This window comes from Anser cygnoides, chromosome Z, assembly GCF_040182565.1.
Source record: "Anser cygnoides isolate HZ-2024a breed goose chromosome Z, Taihu_goose_T2T_genome, whole genome shotgun sequence".
NCBI classification, from domain to species: domain Eukaryota; kingdom Metazoa; phylum Chordata; class Aves; order Anseriformes; family Anatidae; genus Anser; species Anser cygnoides.
This window is the reverse complement of record NC_089912.1, coordinates 24822324-24837803: the sequence shown is the minus strand read 5'-3', so window position 1 is coordinate 24837803 and position 15480 is coordinate 24822324. Positions and strand designations below refer to the sequence as shown.

At 37.0% G+C, this 15480-nt stretch overlaps 1 long non-coding RNA gene across 1 annotated transcript in view; it reads left to right on the top strand.

The window, feature by feature from the left end:
* The first annotated feature begins 263 nt into the window (after positions 1-263).
* LOC125180387 (uncharacterized) overlaps positions 264-15480 on the top strand; it is a 57760-nt gene continuing 42543 nt past the window's right edge. Inside the window, exon 1 of the long non-coding RNA XR_007158898.2 lies at positions 264-620. This is a non-coding gene — a long non-coding RNA (uncharacterized lncRNA). The remainder of the gene's footprint in view (positions 621-15480) is intronic.

Genomic DNA, 15480 nt, shown 5'->3' with positions numbered 1-15480 from the left:
ATTTTTTTGCCCTGGAATTTTTATCTACCTTTCTTTTTGAAGGCTGTAAAAGCCCATGGTGTGTGGACTGAGATGAAAAAGGAAGCCCTCTATGATACTGGCTGTTAAAGAGCAAATATTTAATTAGCTGTGCATTGTCTACACCATTGGTAATCATTACTGGGCCAATTACTCTAATTTTGACAAGTATGTCCCATCTTAGTTAAGTGTCCACTTCTCCCTGGCATTTTAATCAACACAGAGCAGTCCTTCAACCTGGGTATGTTCGCAGAGATCTGTAAGCTTTGCTGGAAAAGGGATGATTTACTCCAGATTATGTTAATGCCTTCGTGTGTGCTCTCCCACTGGCATGCTTCACCCCATTTTGGTTCTGCCCTATGCTTTCAACAGAAAGCAAGGATATGATGAAAAGTAGGCATTTCTAAAATCAATGCTTTCAGATCAGACTGCAAAAACTTTCCACACTGTTAGATTGGAGAAATGAAAGTCTCACTCATTCTTTCACTTCCTGGACCAGTGCTTATCCGAATGATGTGGAAACACCAGGGTGAGGGAAGAGTGTTTTCTGCAATACAAGAGTGTGCATTTGGAAATTTCATCTGATAGTGAAAACACTTAGGGTGAGATCATTGCTCTTTTTTTTCTTTTTAATATTGAGTTTATGAAAATTGTTCTTATTTGAGCTTGTGGGACCATGCTGTAACCACAGCAGAACTTCTGCAGCATTCATATCATCATATGCAAAGATGCCCAAAGGTTCTGTCAGTTTGGCTTCCTGCTAAAAGTGGTCTTAAATTTAAACTTCATCAAAAAAACTACCAACCAACTGACAAACAAACAAACAAACAAAAATCTTTGGTTAATGGAAATGTCTTCAGCATATTTTAAACAAAATTCCCATAGGTTTTTGATTTTTTTTTCCATAGTGCTTACTGTTGGTCCCTAAACTTAGAAGGTGAAAATAAAGGGTGGTGGGATGTACTTTGAAGAGGAGATAAAATGATATTTTTGCACAGTCTATCTTTCAGAGTAAAATAAATAAATAAATAGATAAATAAATAAATAAATAAATTGATCAGTAGCTGTAGCTCCAGCAAAGAAAAAATCTGTTTCACCTTATGAAGTAATTAAGACTTTAAGTTCTGTACTTCCTAAAGAATGACAAGAATAAGGAGAATTTTTTACAGTTTATGATCTAGTCTTGGCAGACATAGATCACACTGTAAAATACTGATTAAAACTATAAAAAACTGTTATTTGTAGGAAAAGTGGTATAGAAGCACTATAACAATTAACATTAAAGAAAAATATCCTACAAATAATCTCCATTATTGTTTTCACATATATTTTCACTGCTGCAAAATCAAATACATGCCCTTTATAGAAAATACTTTGAATCTTATTTTATAACCTGTGCTACTGTAGATGTGTTGGCTTAGCTGAGTGGAGTTTTATGTGTGTAAAATGAAAACATGCAAACTTTACCTTAAGTTATGCAGTAACTGATACCTAAGAAACCTGTATTAATACAAGTGAGAGATGGGTTGTCAAGGATGTCTTTGCACTCACTGACCAAGTTAATAGAATTACTTATAGTTCCTTCAGGTGACCGGGGGGGTCATGATAACTTTTACATTTCTTTAGGTAATGGAAATGTAAATGAAAATAGGGGAGTTTGAGGGGAAAAAAAAAATGGAAAAACAAGAGTATTACTTACTTGGTAACTAAGCATAAAAAGAATGAGAGGGGAAATTAAGCAGGTTAAGCATCAGGGATCGTGCAGATATCACTTGGAGAGGGGTGATGACATTAACACTGCGCCTGTGAGGACATCTCCTTTCAGATTTTTTTTCACATCTTTGAAAAACAGTTTTGACTGATAGAAAGTTAGCTTTGGGACGTACCTATATTGACTGACATCAAACTATTATCCTATTACAACTATCACAGCAAACAATTGAATGTCTATTTGGTTTAGAATAATTCTGGAGAAATGCCTAATGTCTCAGCTGTGAAGTTCAGTATTCAAAAATATCAAAAAGATATGTTTTCCTTCAGCATACTCATAATTCTGGAAGGTTCAAACCTTTGCTATCCTATCAGTCTAAAAGGCAGTAAAAAGTGAGAAACTCTTCTTAATGTATCAACTCAAGAGCTAAGGGTCCAAAGGATAACTTTGGAGGTACTAACTGAAAACTGTGGCACCTGAAATGGCAGCTTTGATTCTTGCTTGTTGCAGAATGAGTGTTGCTTAGGGGAGACTTTCATTGACTGTATATTTTTTGATCTGCTTTGAACATCATACTGGTTCTGGAAAGGCTTCTACATGCATGTTCTATGCTTGTTTGTAAATATATGCTATAATGATAAGCAAAGTAAAGAATGATTCTTTCTTTATTCTAAGTAACTTTTTGTTTACTTATTACTACAGTCCATAATTTTATAGTATGAGTGAAATTGAATTAAAATATTAGTGTGTCCATGGATATATTTCTAGAAATTACTAAGTAGTTGTTCACCATGAGTCTGGAGGATCTACATAAAACTAGTACAACATAAGAAAGTGAGAGTAGTAGTTGCAAGCTGTTCTGTATCCCAATAAATTATTTTGGCAGAATAAGAGTTTGCTGCACATGTTGCTTGGAAAATAGTAACCTAAAATTGTGCAGTTGCAGCCCGAAAGTGTTGAAGAGTAGCGCTGTTATTCAGATTATCTGGGGTTGCTGTTTCAGAGGGCTTACACTAAGTTGGATAACATCATGCTTGAGGATTTCTATTAATTGGATTTGTTGATTTAATTCTCAGTCATTATTAATTCATTGATACACTAATTTGATTTCAGCATTGTTCAATTTCAGTTATAGTTGTGTATTCATTAGGATTTCAAGTTGAATACACAGTCCATTTTCACTGAACTACAACAAAGATTTACAACTATGATTTATTCCATTTGTAAGACACTTGAGTTGGCTTCCAAATTCACACTGTTGTCTTTCTCAATTTACTAGTATTTTCACCAAATATTCTAGAATTTCTAGGTACCAAATACTCTAATATTTTTAGGTTAATTTCTTCATTACTTTGCATCTAAACCAAATTAGTTTAGGTGGAAAAGGTCCAAGGTAGGGCCACAAAGATGATCAAGGAACTGGAGCACTTTTCATGTGAGGAGAAGCTGAGAGATTTGGGACTATGCCACCTAGAGGAGGATCAGGGGGGATCTCATTGATGTATGTAAATACTGGAAAGGAGGGTGCAAAGGGAAGGAGCTGGGATTTTTTCAGTGGTGCTCAAGGACAGGGCAAGAGGTAATAGGCAGAAACTATCACACAAGAAATTCTGTCCAAAGGTGAGGAAACACTTCTTTACTGTGCAGGTGATGGAGCTCAGACACAGGTTGTCCAGAGAGGCTGTGCAATCTCCTTCCTTGGAGATACTCAAAAGCTGTCTGGATGTAGTCCTGGGCAACCTGCTCTGTGTGTCCTTACCAGCAGGATTGGACTAGATGACCTCCAGAGGTCCCTTCCAACCATTCAGTGATTCAGTGAAGTTATAAATAACATGTACTTTATGTTTTTATCTGAGGTTTTAAATATCTTCCAGCTTCATTTGCTTGTCATGTAAGATGTTTATAAGAAGAAGAATCAAAAGTTATCATCTATCCCATTCCATGTGTACTGTTTGACAGCTCACATAACAGTGAAATTAAAGTCTTTGGCTCCAAAACTAAAGAGTTCTTTCTTTTGATCTTTAAGGTACTGATCCTTAGCTGTTAGCAATACCAGGGTTTGTAGCCTCTGAAAGATGAGTCCACGAAGTGGACCACAAAAAAAAAAAAAAAAAAAAAAGTGAGGTCCACAAAGGATAGTGGTCCTTACTGCAACAACAGACTTCAGTAAATGTGGTTTTAGTGCATGCTGTTGTCAATTTAAAAAAAAAAAAAAGTAAGTGAAATCTAATTTTAGATAAATGAAATGATGTTGCTTATCCTCCACTCTCTGAATGAGGGTTCTGGGTTGAATCCTTTAGGATCTTAAAGCTTAAGACAATGTTTAAACGAGACACTGGCTTTTGAAGAAAGTAGTACATACATAGGCTGATGTGTTCTGCTGTAGTGTGAGTGCAACAAGACACCAGGCAAAGAGAACTAGGATTGTTTGGAGACAGTATCTACAGCAGAAACTGAGAAGGAGAGAGGAACGTGCTGAGAATTATTTGGGTCATGTAGTGCATGACAGCTAGATAGCAGAAGTTAATAACACCTCTGGAAGCTGCAGAGCTGCTGTGCCTGATTTGCAAGATGAAAAATGTGAAGCGAAGGACACACATTATCAAAGATCCAAAGTGGAACAAACCCCCAGAGTCCACAAGAATGCCAACCAAAGATTTAAAAAAATTATAGGCACAAAGTCAAAAAAAGTTGGCTCAACTTTATGTAGCCTAAATTCCTTCCAAGTCCTCCTGTCTTGTTTTTCCTGCTGGTACCTTCAGGGGCTCTTACCGACATGAAACACAAAGAACAAAGAATTTTGGTCATCTTCCTCTGGACCTTTATTGCTGTGAATGCAATAAATCACAAATGGACAGGGGAAGATGAAAGTGATTGGTGTTTTAGGCATTACTGTTATTTTTGGTATCTTCCTAAACACTATGATGTAATAACTACATAGTTAAAAGCTTGCCAGATGTGCCTGCGGAAGTGGAAAAGCAATCTATTTTCTGTCATATTGATCTTAATGAAAAAAGATAACTAGGGAAGGAGAACATGCCCCAAGAACATCACCATTACTTTATTAGTTAACATTTATATTACCATAAAGATCAATTCCGAAACAGTATTGCAGCTGACCGAGCTTGCAAAAGCCATAATAAACCTGCCTAATATGAAGAGCTTTGTAGTGCATAAAATAAAATAGTACTAGGCAATCATGCTAAATGCTTTGAGCGTTTTGTTGTTCCTTTTTATGTATCCTTATGTAATCCTTAGTAATGAGCAAAACAAGCAAAATGATGGAAACTCCAGAGCTTGGTCTGCAACCCATAAAGGTACTGCCTGAAGATCAAGTTATTTTTCCATCTGAAAGGAAAATGGATAAAGTCTTAACATATGGGGAAAACAAGCAAACAACAAAGACAACAAAGCAAAAAACAAACAAAAAATGCATCAGTCTTTACTTTGTCTGAAAATTGATGAATCTGACAGATCCAGCCTCTTTTAAGTATTGGAACAAAGTTAAACAAATCCAAAGTATAGATTATAAGAGACAGCATTCAATGTAACTCACATTTCTGTTATAAATTTGGATGCAAAGATTTAACTGACAATATCTAGTGAATTTTATTGCTGCTGCACATGTATTCCATCAAGGGTAAAATTGCACAACGTGGAATGAACCAATCTAACACCCTTTCCAGCAGCAATGATCTGCTAGATGAACTCAGGTGTAATTTCCTCTTGTTATATGTAATCTTCTGGGATATATTCCTTGCTAGTTTATGCTTCAGTAAAGGTGAGCTGTTCTGATCTCATGCTGGTAGACTGTGGGAGAACAACTGCCTCTTCTGGAAAGACAGCTGAAATGTAAGTAAGCCATTAGAAATTGATGGCTTTGTCTTGCATTTTCTTTGCAAAATGTGCTGTTCAATCCATACTGCTGCCACAGTACAGTTTACCATAAGGTACGTGGATGAGAGGGGCAACCAGTTAACTATCTTGGTTAACTCTGCAAAGAGACACTTGTTTTCCCTAGATGAAGAATAGAAAAGATGGATTATAATAGGAGCAGTTGTTTAAAACACATGCCCAGAGTAGCTCACAAGACTAGTACAGTCCTGTCCTCTCTTCCTCATTTTAAAGCCAATTGTACATTTAGGTTATCCTCCATAGTACTTTAGATTTGTCAAATATTTTAAATTCTGTTATACTTTTTTTAACCTTTTTTTTTTTTTTTTTTGAACATTTGACCTTTCAGCATGTAAATGCTTGTTGACAAGTTAGGTTTCTCTGTGCAGCTCCCTCCCTCCCTCCCTCCCTCCCTCCCTCCCTCCCTCCCTCTCTCTCTCTCTCTCTCTCTCTCTCTCTCTCCCCTCCTCCCTTCCCCCCAAGTTGCACATCTTGTTTTTCTTTAGCATAAGTAAAAGCAGAAACAATTCCTGTGCTCACAGTCCCAAATCTCAGCTCTTCTGTAAGTTGTCTTCAAGATACTCTGTTCCATGCCCAGGAAAGTAAGCCTCACATGTATAGATTCAATTTCACATTTATCACTGTAGTCAGTATTATCAGGAGAAAAATATATCATGCTAGATTTGACAGCCCTAGACAGTTGAAGCTACTGCAGCTCCATAGCCCAGGTATGATCAGTTGTGGGGCTGAAGGTGCGTTCCCAGCAGACATATGCGTAGAGAGCACATGTATACATGTCTTTACAGTGTGGGTCTCTCCAACAGCTGGGCTCAGACACTTGCACTGCCCAGTAGCTGCCCCTGAATTCCAGTTTCTGTAGCTGCTGGCACCTGGATATACGAGCCCCTGAGGCCACAGCCCCACTCTTCTGGCTGCCACAGACCTTCTCACACATATACATACAAACAAACACACACCTGTGTTGTCAGGGCTGACCAAGACTCCCTTGGTCACCAGTAGCCAACTTCCACAAGGTCTCAGAAAGATCTTGGTAAATTGGAGCACTGGACAATAAAAAACTGTGTGTAATTTAACAAGAACAAATGCTAGATTCTGCAGCCGGGACATTGCTATCCAGGATATGTAGGCTGGGGGACAAGTGGCTGGAGTGCAGTGAGGGATCTGGGGGTTTTGGCTGGTGATAAATACTTATGAGTCAATGATGTGTCCTGGTGGCCAAAAGGGCCAACCATATTGTGGGGTGCATCAAGCTTAGTACAGCTAACCCATCAAGGGAAGCGAGTGTCCCTCAATACTCAGCATTGGTGTGATCTCACCTCAACTACTGTGTGCAGTTTTGGGATAAACAGTATGAGAAGGACATAAAAATACTAGAATGTGTCAGAGGAGAGCAACAAAGATGTTGAAAGGTCTAGAGGGCCTCACTTGGAAGGAGTAGCTGATACTTGATTTGTTTAGCTTAGAGAAGAGGAGACTAAGGATTGACCAGTGCAGGATTAGAACTGAATCGATTTGTGGGTGAAAAGAGTATTGAATGGTCTCCCTAGAAAGCCCCACTGACTTCACTGTCCATCTTTCTATTTTCACTGTGTGCATGACTTTCATTTTCCTAGTTCAAAGGATGTCTCAGTGAAGAACCTATCCCTGAGTCTGATGTTCAGAATTATTTCATGGTCTGCCTCAAAAACAACATCATATTCCAGAAATGTATGGTACAACATTTAACAAAGTATGTTGGACTCATTGCTAAGATAGATTTTGTATACACAAATTATATATCCTTGGCTACAGCGGCAAAAGTGAAAAACCATCATATTTAAACAGTCTGTTTTTGAAGATGGTCAGAATAAAACATGTAACTATCCCTCCAAGGAGTCCTTTTAGACTTTATTATGCCTTTTCCTAGATGCAAGCAGAAGAAATGTGGCCTATGAGTATTTTAGTCTTCCTTGATTACCACTAGCTGATATAATTGCAGTCAGAAACACAGAGCTTTATGAACATAATCCTGAGGAGCAGCAGCAAAGGGAGGCCCCTTGCTTTAAAAGGCCCTTAAAATGAACGGTAATAATTTGGAGTCATTAAATCTTTTTTACTATCTTTCTCTCAGATGAAAGCTTTTAAAATCCAGTTCTCTGGAAAATGAATATTCATATAATTGAAATAACAGCCATAACTACCAGGAATTAATTCTGTACATTATCTTTTCCGTTTTGATTTCTTAAAATCAAAATGTAGCAGACTGTCAAAGTCAAGGAACTTGTGTGCTAACTTTTCATTTGGTTAGATCTTTGTTGTGATTAATATGTCTGTCTGCAAAGCCCCCCCCCCCTTTTTTTCCTTCTTTTTTCTCTAAAAGCAATGCAAGCAGCACCAATAATTATGTCTTGTCAGTAAAACCAACAACTTAAATAAGAAGATCAAGTACTTTGCTAAAGTTGAAAATACCATTGTTTCCAAAATGGTATGTCATTTTCTGTTTTGAATCTCCTGCTTAATTTCTTTTTTTTTTTTTACCTAATAATAATAATAATAATAATAATAATAATAATAATAAAAAGTAGAATGCAGAAATCAGAATAAATGATCACTCATAGCATGGTATGTAATTGTTTGTGAGAAACCTCTTTTAGTTTCTTCCTTCCTTTTCTTGTGACTTGTCATGCAGTGTAGCAGCAGAAGCTGCAGAAACCAACAGTTTCTAATTATCTAACCCTGAAAGAGGTCTTCTACAAAATGCATATTCTTCCCTAGACTTCTCACAGATCTTTTTAATGTTCTGAAATTCTTAGAATATACCTTTCCATTGAAGGGCAACAAACCTGAGAGAAATCCTCTACTACAAATCATGGCCTTTGTTGTTGAGAAGGTACTAGAAAAACACATGAAGTACAATCACTGTGAAGAATTTTACCAACTAAAGGGATGAATACATGTATATGTCAGCCACAACACATTTCTGCCTGTGTCAAAGAAGGTTTCACATCATTTCAGATTTGAATATTAGGACTTTGCATTGCAGGATCAACCTCTTCTCAAGACATTAATTAGCTCGTAAGCTCTCTGAAGTCCTTAGGAAAGTAGAATATCAATCCATATTTATTTGTATTCTGAAGACAGATATATGAGAAATATCGTCCCTGTAGAAGATGTTCTTCATGTTCATTCAGACAATATTATGGTAAGGAGAAACTAAGATTATTATTATTTTTTTAATGTTTGTATATTGGAAACAATATTTGACTTGCTTCTTAGTTTCTACAGAAAAAAATAGAGTAGAAAAAAAATTAATTTGAAGATAATATAAAGCTGCTATAAGAGCTTATTAAGCACAAAGGATAAAAGAACTAGTGGAGCTTTAAAAATGGTAATTAAAATAGCTGATGTGTGTCTAATGCATTTTCTGAGTGTCTTCTAGCAGCAGATCATGATAATGTATGTTTAACTTTTTCTTCCATGTTATTGAAATTATTAATGCTCAAACTCCTATCTCAGTAGACTGTCAAGATCCTTATATGATAGCTGTAGTTGGAACATAAAAGCAGCAGTATGCAGTCTGCTGAAAATTCAGTGTGTTAAGGTGCAATAACTGAGACATCAGCCTTTGTTTTAGTGTTCTGTGTAATTAGAAGGAAACACGTAAACCATGATCTGACGTGAACAAGCGATGTCTCTGTAGTATACCTCATATGTTTTAGGATCAGCATAATAAACAGGCTAGAGAAGAAGCAGAAATGACTCAGAGATCTGTGCCACTTTTTTGTGTTTCCCAGTGAATTCTGCCTGTCACACTTCTGTGCTTTCAGGTTTGTGATCTATATGGTTGGATGTTACCAAAATCAGAGAGTCTGTTGAGCTTTATACCCTTATTTGTATCTGGTAAACTGTCAAAGTAGTGCAAGAGCATTTGGTGTGTCTGACACTGAAAAAATGATTCAGAGACTAGATTATTGGAATTATACTTACAAAAATATGTACATTTTGTGCAAATGTTGCAGAATTATATGTTAGTGTGCACATGTGGTAATCTGATTCACACATTCTAGAATTTCCATTAAACTTGTACTGTTCTATAAAGAATTCACTGTCTTAGTGGTTTCTTTTCCAAAAGTGATTTCACGGTTGCTAATATGCTCTTCATTTTACTCTCTGTCTAGGGTGTATTGCACTTGCCAATCTGGAATATGTACATTCTCTTCTGGTAGACTGTGTTGTCCAAGGTTTTCTTTAGGCATTTGAGCTGCTTTCCCACAAAATGGAAGAACCCAAGTGTTTTGTCTTCTGGATCATTCTATTCTTACTGCAATGTTTATGTCTACACAGCCATTTTAGTCCTGTTTGTACACCTAGATGTGGCAAATGTTCATAAGTAAGGTGATTCCTCTTCCTTCATGATCTTATCCATTAAGAAATACAAGCTGCTACATTTACTTCCAAAGATTGTCCAGCTCTTTGATCCTTTCAGTCTGCTCATCTATTTGGAGAGGGGAGGTTTGAGTAAAATTCAGCATGTGACAGGAATATAGGAGGATTGTTATTGGCACTTTCACTTTTTTCTTTTTCATTTGCTTTTTTCTTAAAAAAATAAAAAATGTTCATGAGCGGTTAGTGATAGTGCTTGTAAATTTTACACCAGTCTTTGAGCTGCAACAATTCCATTCCTCCACTACTCCAGCATGGACTCAACATTTTAACCATGTGTTGTATATAATTGATCTCTTCTATTTTTATTAGGTTATCATGAAGACGTGTCAGCAATTTATTGTGAACATAGAAAGCAGAGGAAGGGGTTATTATTACTGTTATATTACCTGCCACCTGGAGAGTCTTAACATATGATAAGGTGTAAAGTTTGGGAACACAGTTGTAATACCTGGTTCCACACCACAACAGAGCTCGTGATAAGTGACTATGAGACAACTCTGTGAAGAACTAGCCTGGGAGAATCTGATCACATTTCCAGCTGCCTTATCTGCACAGAAACTGCCATAGTTACCACAGTGAATGACATTATTTCCATTAACCCCCTACCAGGAAATTCCTCAAGAGAAACTGCAATACAGAATATTTATAAAGTATTTACTCCATAGCTATTTTAAAGGCCAAAATATTTTATTCAGTTTGCATCATTCTTGGATAGAAAGAATCATAAATACATTCACAAACCGAGGTGCCCATACCTTAAAGGGGTAACACTATTGAAAAGTCATAATTGACAGCTAGTGAACATACAAGAGGCTGAGCTAAGAGACTCTTAAGATTGCTTGAACATTCCTACTCTATGTCTTTGCAAAGCTCTTGGATCAAATGCCAGGAGGAAATTACATGTTGTGCTGCGTCTACTACCACATCTACAAGTTAGATTTCTTCCTTAGAAGTAAAATTCACAATGCTGAGTTAAAGTGACTAAATTCTCTACTGCAATTTGAGCAGATTTAGACACTCCAAAGGCATTCACAGAAGATAGCATACTGAGCAGCAAAATCCTTAATATGTTTAAAAAGAAATAATGAAGTGAATGTGCTCTCTCCTTCTTAGTAGTCTAATAAAAGCACTGTGGAAAGTTCCTCTGTGAGATGGGCTCAGTGACAGAAACTGTGAAACTGTGTCCAGTATTAGGTGTCCATCTCACACAGTTGGGCATGGGCAAATAAATTATTTGCTTTTTAAAAATGAACCAATGACTGCCTATGGATAAAACCCCCTTTTTCAAACGGTGCTCTTACAGTTTGATCTTCTGCTCTGTGCAGAACGGTGGGTGCCTGAGACTGCAGGAATCTGAGCCTGCAGCACCCAAACTAATGCTAGAGAATGAGCTTGAGAGTCTTTGTGTGTCTGTTTGTAGTGATTGTCTGCAGGCATATATGTTTGAGCTGTTATGTGTGCACACATTCTGTAGGAGTCAGGGAGCCCACTGAAATACATGCCACATATGTACCCTTCCCTGCCACCCCAAAAAGGAAGGGGGATTCAAGAAAGAAGAATCATGATTTTAAAACACTAGGACAGGACACCTGGGGAATAGTTACTGCTCTGTCCTGCTTTGAGTGTTACCTATAAAGTTGTCATGGGTTAAAAGCCAGAGGTAATACTGAGAATGGTCCTTAAGGATGCTTCACTCACTGAGGACTATTAAATGTGTGTTGAGACATTCAGGATATCACTTCTGTTTTATAGCAATCTCATTTTTTACTCTCTTGTGTAAATCAAGGCTGATAATCATTCTGTACTACAGAAGAAAGAGTCTGGTTTCACCCACACCAATTTCAACTTTAGCAGGATAAAGCAAGCACTCCATTTCATAACCCCAAAGCTTCCTCTCAGTTTCTATGGATTCTGCTTCCTTTGTATTTTCATACTGCAATCAAGGAATAGCAATACTTATCTGAATTATAAATCAGACTTTTATTCAGTCTAGCCAGCTGTAACAGCTTATCTGTATTACTATAATTAAGGAACTTTATTATCATTGCTTTGTGGAGGCCACCAGGTGCTCTGCTCTCTGTCCTTTGCATGACAAAGGATGCATCCATATAATTTTCTATAAACATTTCTTTAAAGAGGTATTTCCTAATTTTTCCATTCTTGTTTTTTTCTCCCTTTCAGGCAAGTCAAGATGACAGATTGTTTCTCCTACTTTATTTTTCTAATCCATCTACTTTCAATCTTTGTTTCATTCATTTTGACATTTGCTATTCAAAGACTTCAGTTTAGTCTGGAAAATCTCTGTTTTAGAGAATGTAGACCTTCTACATTACTCACTTTCATTTTAATTTCACTGACCCATAACATCATTTGCTTAATCTCCTGTTAACTCCGTCAGCTGAAGTACAGAGATCAATTTGGTTAGTAATTTCATTTTCTCCTTGTCTTTAAATTACTGTTTAAACACTTAAATACTGTGTAATGCCCGACTGTAGTCTTTCTCTCAGCCAGAACAAGTACTTAGAACAGCTTCATGCTATCAGCCTATGCATAAAAAGAGGAGATCAGACAGCCATGTGTATTCCTGGGGAGGCTTTAGACACTACAGCTGTTTCAATGACACTTGCATTTTAGCTGTTTGATCACTCCATCAGATCATATTGTCTTCTCCAAAACTAAAGTGTACTCAAAATTCATCGTTTTCTTTCCCACATTCTTAAGAGAACAATGTAAAGGAAAAGTGCTTGCTGAAAACACCTGCGAGGTATGTTGAAGTCCACCTCCTCTCACACAGAATCGGGAAACTTTGATGATAAGCCACCTCTGCTGAGGTTGTGAAGTGAATTAGATATTTAAAAGCAGTATTGTATAACATGCCGTAATTTAATGCATTATGAATAGTATATATATAACAAATAGGAAATCAGTTGCAAAATGGCTACTGGTACAGATGAGAAGTTCAGCAGTAAAGAAAGCTGGTAAGGGAGGTAAAGATTTAATTTAACACTCCATAGCTAGTTAGGGAGTTTACAATATTCAAGAAGAAATTTGATATTTATTACACTGGAATGGGAAGCTTGATAAGGCTTTTTAAAAATAGGGATCCACCTAATAAATATTTATGAATGAGGATGATTTGATTGTATCTCAGAGTGATATGAATTTTAGTAATTATTAGGGGAGGGTGCTACCTAAAGTCCATCAAGAAAAATATTTTTACATTATGGGGCTGCAGTAACTGACACCTGAGAGTTCAAAAAAAAAAAACAGTAATATAAAAACTTTAAAAAAAAGACTGCTAAAGCTATGCTGACTTTGAAAAAAAAAAAAAAAAAGGAAACGCAACAAAGGAAGATCTACATAAATAGTGAAAAAAACTGTTGCCAGAATGATTTGGTAAACAGTTTGAAGGATAAAAAATCAATTCAGTTGATAATCCTATATGGAAAATAGATCTTCTCAAACATGTCTAATTTTATTCTTTGATAAATAACACATTTACCTGAGAAAGGTAATGAAGCAGATATATTTAGATGTGGTAAGTTATATGACCATGTAACATGCTGAGTAAAAGCTACAAAACCAATATAGTAAAAACAATATAGCAAATGTTCCAAAAAGTGTACCTTATGGATTGGTTTTTGAGTTATACTTTAATACCTAGACCACACAATAAACGATTAGAGTGTTCCTCTAGCAAAATAACATGAAAGTAAAAACAAGAAAGAAATGAGTCTTGAGGATGAATTGATGAGACTGTTTGGTTCTGACATGTAGCTTTAAAAAAAAAAATGGATACAGAATGGAAGAGAACTAAGAAATCACTGCAATATTAACATGACAGATTCTCCCTCTTTTGCTGTTTTCTGATCAAAAGGTGCCATCATTTAGGGGGAAACGTACACCAAGAAAAGCAAATTATTGGTTTGTATACAAACATTGGTTTGTATAGTTGAATCAGACGCAATACAGAGACAACTGATGTTTTGTCCTGGCTTTCAGTGCCATGACTTTAAGGCTGACATACATCAGGCTCTGGTTATTTTTCAGTGTTTCTTAAATCATAGAAATGTAGAATCATAGAATCACAGCATCATAGAATCATAGAATAGTTTGGGTTGGAAAAGACCTTTAAAGATCATCTTGTTCAAACTCCATGCCATGGGCAGGGACAGTTCCCACTAGACCAAGCTGCTCAAAGCCCCATCCAGCCTGGCCTTGAACACCTCCAGGGATGGGGTATCCACAGCTTCTCTGGGCAACCTGTTCCAGGGCCTCACCACCTACCATAGTAAAGAACTTCTTCCTGATATATAATCAAATCTATTTTTGTTGTTGTTGTTATTGGTGTTTTGTTTTGTTTTCTTTAAAGCTATTTCCCCTTGTCCTATCACTACACCCCCTGACAAAGAGTCCCTCCCCAGCTTTTCCGTAGGCTTCCTTTAGGTACTGGAAGGCCACTATAAGGTCTCTCTGGAGCCTTCTCTTCTCCAGGCTGTACAGCTCCAACTCCCTGAGCCTGTCTCCATAGGAGAGGTGTTCCAGCCCTCTGATCATCTTTGTGATCATCTTTCCCAGTTCCTCTGGGACTGCTCTAATACATCCATGTCCTTCTTGTGCTGGGGATCCCAGAGCTGAACACAGTGCTCCAGGTGGGGTAAATGGTTCCCAAGTTATGTCAGAGTTAGTCTTACCAGACCACTGTTCTTTCCTTTATAATGACAGAAGTTTGATACCTGTCAGACATGACTTTGGCAAGCTGATATTCCTCCTTAGGCTAACTGTATTCCCAGTATTTTTGTATTGATTTTATTTTTCTATATCTATTCTGCTTTATAAGGTAACAATCGATAAGATGACTTACAGATAACTCACTGCAAGACTAGCAGTAATATTTCTTTTTAAACACACCTGGAAAACACTTTTGCTTAGGAAGTATTGTGCACTCTCTTTCGGTAGGATCGTGCTGTCTGAAGGTGAGGTATCTACCTCTTACTGAGGATTGGCTCTAAAATGAAGAATTGGCTTTTGTAGTTTACTGTTTATACTGCCACTGAAGCCAGAAGATTTTATTTCCTTGGCATATCAGTCCATGTCAGGCATACAAGTCTTCGACAAACCTACTATGACAGAAGATTTTGCTAACTTTCTACTTGGTGAGACACAGTATAAAACTCCTCTGAGGGAAAATGAATAGAGGTTTCTTATATTAGCATTTGCTTTAACACATGCCTTACTACTACTGAAAACACTTGTGTATGGTCATTGCAAAAGTGGACTTTTCAGGGAAGAGTCTCTAGGGGGATAATGGGGTTGTCTAAAATTGTAAGTCGATTCCATCAATTTTTGTGGTTGCTGTTATAAAAAAAGAAGAGCTGTTTGCACACAGAAAAGGCAGTGTTTGAGAGGAA